Raw genomic sequence first — 6500 nt, 5'->3', positions numbered from 1 at the left:
GGAGCTGACCATTCAAAGATGACACAGCCTGTGTGTTGCTTTTTCTTCCCCAAAAATAAACTTTAAAAACATTTTTGGAATAATTTTATAGAGAACTTGTAAAGATAACACACAGAAACCTGGTATAATCTTCACCCAATTTACTCTATTGATGACATCTTATATTGTGGTGGTAGGTTTGTCAAACTAAGAAATCAACATATGGGGTTCCGTCTCTCAGCTTTGGAGCCTCCCTCCCTCTATCCCTGTACAGGGGAGCTTCTTCTTTCTTTCTTCCCCCTTCTTTCTTGCCTATTAAACTCCTTGCTCCTTAAAACAAACAACCAAAAAAGAAAAAGAAAGAAAGAAAGAAACATCAGTACATTATTATTGACTGAGCCCCAGCTTTTATCTATATTTAACATTTTTTTCTATTAATGTCCTTACATTAGTTTTCCATGGCTACCATAACAAAATACCACAGGCTGGGTGGCTAATAACAACAGAAACTTACTCCGTTGTTTCAATCTCTCGAACCCGGGAGGCAGAGGTTGTAGTGAACCAAGATTGCATCACTGCACTCCAGCCTGAGAGACAGAGTGAGACCCTGTCACACACACACACACACACACACACACACACACACACACACACAAAAGCATGCAAAGAGCCAAGCAGTAGGTCTTTGCACACAGTAAGCACTAACACTTACTAGTGTGTGTATATCTGAGTGTAAATGTGAGCACTGTTATTAACTGGGTCAGTGACTGACATCGGAAAAATTGGCTGAGGCTAGGTATCCAAAATCAAGGTGCCCGGAAGGCCATGCTCCCTCTGAAGGCACCGGGAAAGTGTTTCGCATTTCCTCTTCTAGCTTCCAGTGATTGCTGGCAGTCCTTGCTGTTTCTTGACTTGTAGATGCATCGCTCCAATCACTGTCTCCAACTTCCCTTGCTGATCTTCCCTATGTCTGTGTCTCTGTATACAAAATTTTCTCTTCTGATATTGCTTTTATGGCCCACCCTAACCCAGTGTGATCTCATTTCAAGTTGATTACATCTGCAAAGGCCCTGTTTCCAAATAAGGTCAGAGTCACAGGTTATTGGTGGAAATACATTTTTTGGGAGGGACACTATTTACCACAATACAGTCCTCTCTCTATTTCATCAGGCAATCCAGAATACCACATTGCATTTAGTAACTATGTCTTCTCATTCTTCTCTGGTCTATTGTAGTTGCTTAGACCTTCCTTGCTCTTCATAACCTTGACAGTCTTAAGGTGTACTGGTCAAGTATCCTGTAGATGTCTGGGTTTGTCTAACATGCCAGCTCTCAGGTCTTAGTTACTAAGCTATAGAGACAAAACATTCCTAAGAAGCACCTGCTGGCTTATTCATTTGCTTTTTCTCTTGTGGGCTTGCTTAGCATTGACAACATAGGTGGCGGCTCAATACATACCTGATTGATTGATGCAGAGCTTGTTGTATTCCTGCCACATCCCAACTCCCTTTCCCCAAACATGGAAGTGTGGTCTTCCTTCTTGTGTGTATAAGACAAAGCTGTTCACATTGTTGGCTACAATAATGGATCAAGGGGTACTGTGAACAGAGTTGGACCTGACCCCTGCCTGGTGGGCTTGACAATGGCAGAAAAGCAGAGATCACCTGCAGGAGTTTAGCTGCATACAAAGGCTCCTCAGCTTGTCAAGGCCCAGGTGAATTGACAGGAGGAAAAACTAGAACTTGCTCCTCTTTTACAATAAGTAGATTATGTGGATTCAAATTCTTCATTGAATATTGATGATAACCAAATAAAGAAAGCTCCTTTATTAAGCATACCTAGACCTTCAATTCAATTTAGTAGTGAAAGTAAGTATATATAAATAAGTGGATTGAAATTCTGGAATTCTAGCCTAGTCATGTATTTGCCTGTTTATTTATATATGTACTCATGTATTAATGTATTCACTCTGGGAGTGGGCAGACTGATGCACTATGGGGTAAGTAGAAAGACTACATTATTTGGAATTAGCAAGGTGTCTTACAATTCCTAGGTCTCTTAAGATACCAGTTATCCCTAAAGCTAAGTCTCAGTTTCCCCAGCTTTAACATCAGAATAATACATCCACTTGTGGTGCTGCTTTTGTCTCCTCACCTCTTATTCCTCCTGCCTTGGTATCTCTTTAGGGTACCACCTACTCCTATTGGATATAGCCTTTTTGCCAAGTGTCCTAGGTTCCCCAAGCCAAAGAGTGGACACACGTCTCAAGATAGCCTTGTTCAATTTTATATCTTTGGAATGTGACTCTCAAGGGATATGCTGTAATGGCAGAAGCAACACACACATTCATTCTGGCAGAGGCATTCTGAAAAGGCTCTTCATTGGTTCCTGCTACCCAGACCTCTTGGAAAAACTTCTATTTATTTTTTCACAAGTCATACTCTTCATCCTTTCCTTGTATTCTGTGAGTCTCCTGGTATTCTTCCCAGAATTAAAAACAAGAAAATCTCTTTATGGAAGCCAGAGTTGGTCTTGATTGCTGTGGCTAAGAACACTGATGGACATTTTGTTTCTTCCTCAAATCCCTGCCACATTTCAAGAGCTAGAGATAATTCTTTTCTCTTAATTCCCATATGTATTGGGTTGGTGCCAAAGTAATCATGGTTTCTGCATTGTTGAAATTTGCCATTTCATGCCATTTCTATTTGGAATACATTCTTAAATAAATGCGGTTATGTTACACATCATTTTAATGTGCATTTCTCGCTTTATGTTTTTTGCTAATGACTTATTACTTGCTGTTTATTTTATGTTGATTTGAGACTATGGATAAAAAGCAAATTCGAGTGATTTTCTTATTTGAGTTCAAAATGGGTTGTAAAGCAGCGGAGACAACTTGCAACATCACCAACGCCTTTGGCCCAGGAACTGCGAATGAACGTACAGTGCAGTCATGGTTCGAGAAGTTTTGCAAAGGAGACAAGAGTCTTGAAGATGAGGAGCATAGCGACCAGCCATCGGAAGTTGACAACGACCAAGTGAGAGAAATCATTGAAGCTGATCCTCTTACAGCTACAGGAGAAGTTGCCAAAGAACTCAACATCAACCATTGTATGGTTGTGTGCATTTGAACCAAATTGGAAAGGTGAAAAAGCTCGATAAGTGGGTGCCTCATGAGCTGAGTGAAAATAAAAAAATTGTTGTTTTGAAGTGTCATCTTTTCTTATTCTATCCAACAACAACGAGCCATTTCCTGACTAGACTGTGATGAAAAGTGGATTTTGTACAACAACCGGCAACAACCAGTTCAGTGGTTGTACCGAGAAGCTCCAAAGCACTTCCCAAAGCCAAACTTGCACCAAATAAAAGGTCACAGTCAGCCTGGCATGGTGGCTCATGCCTGTAATGCCAACACTTTGGGAGGCCGAGGTGGGTGGATCACCTGAGGTCAGGAGTTCGAGACCAGCCTGGTCAACATGATGAAACCCCATCTCTACCAAAGAAATACAAAAAAATTAGCCGGGCATGGTGGCGGGTGCCTATAATCCCAGCTACACAGGATACTGAGGGAGGAGAATCGCTTGAAGCAGTGAGGCGGAGGTTTCAGTGAGCCTAGATCATGCCATTCATTGCACTTCAGCCTGGGCAACAAGAGTAAAACTCCATCTAAAAAAACAAAACAAAACAAAACAAACAAACAAATAAAAAACACATACAAAACAAAACAAAAAAACCCGCAAAAGGTCACCGTCACTGTTTGGTGGTCTGCTGCCGGCCTGATCCACTACAGCTTTCCGAATCCTGCTGAAACCATTACATCTGAGAAGTATGCTCAGCAAATTGATGAGATACACCAAAAACTGCAACACCTACAGCTGGTATTGGTCCACAGAAAGGGCCCAATTCTCCACAACACCCGACTGCATGTCACACAGCCAATCCTTCAAAAGTTGAACAAATTAGGCCAGGTGCAGTGGCTCATGCCTGTAATCCCAGCACTTTGGGAGGCCAATGTGGGCGGATCACTTAAGGTCAGGAGTTTGAGACCAGCCTGGCCAACATGGTGAAAATGTAAAAATTAGCCAGGCATAGTAAAATTACAGGCATAGGTGCCTGTAATCCCAGCTACTCGGGAGGCTGATGTGAGAGAACCTCTTGAACCTGGGAGACGGAGGTTGCAGTAAGCTGAGATCGTGCCACTGCACTCCAGTCTGGGAGACAGAGTGAGACTCTGTCTAAAAAAAAAAAAAAATGTTGAACAAATTGGGTTACGACGTTTTACCTCATCCACCATGTTCACCTGACCTCTTGCCAACTGACTACCACTTCTTCAAGCACCTCAACAGCTTTTTGGAGGGAAAACACTTCACAACCAACAGGATGAAGAAAATGCTTTTCAAGAGTTCATCAAATCTGGAAGCATGGATTTTTATGCTACAGGAATAAACAAACTTATTTCTCATTGGCAAATATATGTTGATTGTAATTGTAATGGTTGCTATTTTGATTAATAAAGATGTGTTGCAATTACGTTTGCATCAACCTCAGGTTGCAGTTTGTTTATTTATTATAAAGTAATATCTCAGGAATTTATTTATTTATTTATACCTTCCTGAGAACTTTTTCCCTTACATTCTGTTACTTTTGTATCCATTGTTTTCTGGCCACTAAACAGACAGCCTAGTGGAGTGGTTGCTATAGACTGAATTGGGTCCCCCACCCAAATTCATTTGTTGGAGTCTGAATCCCCAGTACCTCAGAATGTCACTGACTGTTTTTGGGGACAGACTCTTTAAAGAGGTCATTAAGGGCCAGGCTTGGTGGCTCATACCAGGAATCCCAGCACTTAGGGAGGTTGAAGTGGAGAATTGATTAAGCCCAGAAGTTCAAGACCAGCCTGGGCAAAAAGTGAGACTGAGTCTATACAAAAAGTCAAACAAATTAGCTAGGTATGGTGGCACAAGCCTGTGGTCCCAGCTACATGGCAGGGACCTCCTGAGGCCAGAGGATCACTTGAGCCCAGGAGATTGAGGCAGCAGTGACCATGTTTGTACCACTCACTCTAGCCTGGGTGACAAAGTGAGACCCTGTCTCAGAAAAAGAAAGAACGAAAAGGAAGGAAGGAAGGAAGGAAAGAAGGAAGGAAGGAAGGAAGGAAGGAAAGAAGGAAGGAAGGAAGGAAGGAAGGAAGGAAGGAAGGAAGGAAGGAAGGAAGGAAGGAAGGAAAGAAGATCATTAAGGTTAAATGAGATCATTGGAGTGGGCCCTAATCCAAAGTTACCGGTGTTCTTATAAGAAGAGGAGGTAAGGACACAGATACACATACAGAGAAGACCGTGTCAAGATATCAGAGGAGATCAACAAGCCATCGGCAAGCCAAAGAGAGAGGCCTTAGAAGAAACCAACTCTGTCGACACTTTGATCTCAGACTTGTAGCCTCCAGAACTGTGAGGAAATACATTTCTGTTTTAAAACTACTCAGACTGTGATACTTTTTTATGGCAACCCGAGAAAACTAATGCAGTGGCCAAGGATGCAGACTCAGGTAAAACTCCCTGCTCCAAATCTACAGGCGTGACCATGGATGAGTTACACAAACATTCAGTGCTGAAATTTGTTGATGGCAGGTGGGGCATAGAGGAAGATGGTAGAGGGTGCGCTTTGAGATTGGTCAAGTCCAAGAGGAAGTGAGAGTATGGGATAAGATAGAGAGAGTGTGCTTCCAAACTGCTGCTTCCTCAAGTCACTTCTCATCTGGAGAGAGCAGAAGGGACAGTTGCATTTTGCTAGTGGAGTTTCCTCCTCATAAAAGGGGACATCAGCAGTGGGAAATAAGTTCCTCTCTCTCTTAGTCCATTTTGTGTTGCTGTAACAGAACTCGTGAGGCTGAATAATTTATAAAGATAAGAGCTGTATTTAGCTTACGATTCTGTTGGTTGGAAAGTTCAAGGTTGGGCAGCTCCATCTGCTGAGGGCCTCCCTCATACTGCTTCCACTCATGGCAAAATGTGGAAGGGGAGCAGGTGTGTGCCAAGTGACCACATGGCAAGAGAGAAAGTTAGAGAGAAAAACAAAAGAACAAAAGAAGGCAGACTTTTAAAATGTGTTCTCCAGTCTTGCAGAACTAATCCATTCCTGAGAGAGCAAGAACTCACTTGCCACTGTGGAATGGCACTAAGGAGGGACCCACACTCATGATGCAAACACCTCCCACTAGGCCCCACCTCTCAACACCATGAAATGAAACATCTAATTTCAACATGAGTTTTAGTGGGGAAACCACATTCAAACATAGTGCTCTCCTAGCAAGGTAACGATTAAGAATAAAAGACAAATAGCTAAGAACAAGAAAGAAATTCTATTCGTAGTCTTTGGACAAGTTACCTAGCCTCCCTATGCTCCTACTTTCTAATTTCTAAAGTTGGCATAATGATATCTGCATCTTATATTATTGTTGGGAGCAGCACAAGGGGAAAAATGCACCCTAGTCTATAAAAAGTTCTCTATCGGTGTACAAATTT

At 42.2% G+C, this 6500-nt stretch overlaps 1 pseudogene; it reads left to right on the top strand.

The window, feature by feature from the left end:
* The first annotated feature begins 2804 nt into the window (after window positions 1-2804).
* Window positions 2805-4490, top strand: LOC144330557 (histone-lysine N-methyltransferase SETMAR-like; annotated as a pseudogene).
* The last annotated feature ends 2010 nt before the right edge of the window (window positions 4491-6500 follow it).

The sequence above is a fragment of the Macaca mulatta genome, chromosome 8 (assembly GCF_049350105.2).
Source record: "Macaca mulatta isolate MMU2019108-1 chromosome 8, T2T-MMU8v2.0, whole genome shotgun sequence".
NCBI classification, from domain to species: domain Eukaryota; kingdom Metazoa; phylum Chordata; class Mammalia; order Primates; family Cercopithecidae; genus Macaca; species Macaca mulatta.
Note: the sequence above shows the minus strand (reverse complement) of the source record. Positions and strands in the feature narration are given on the sequence as shown.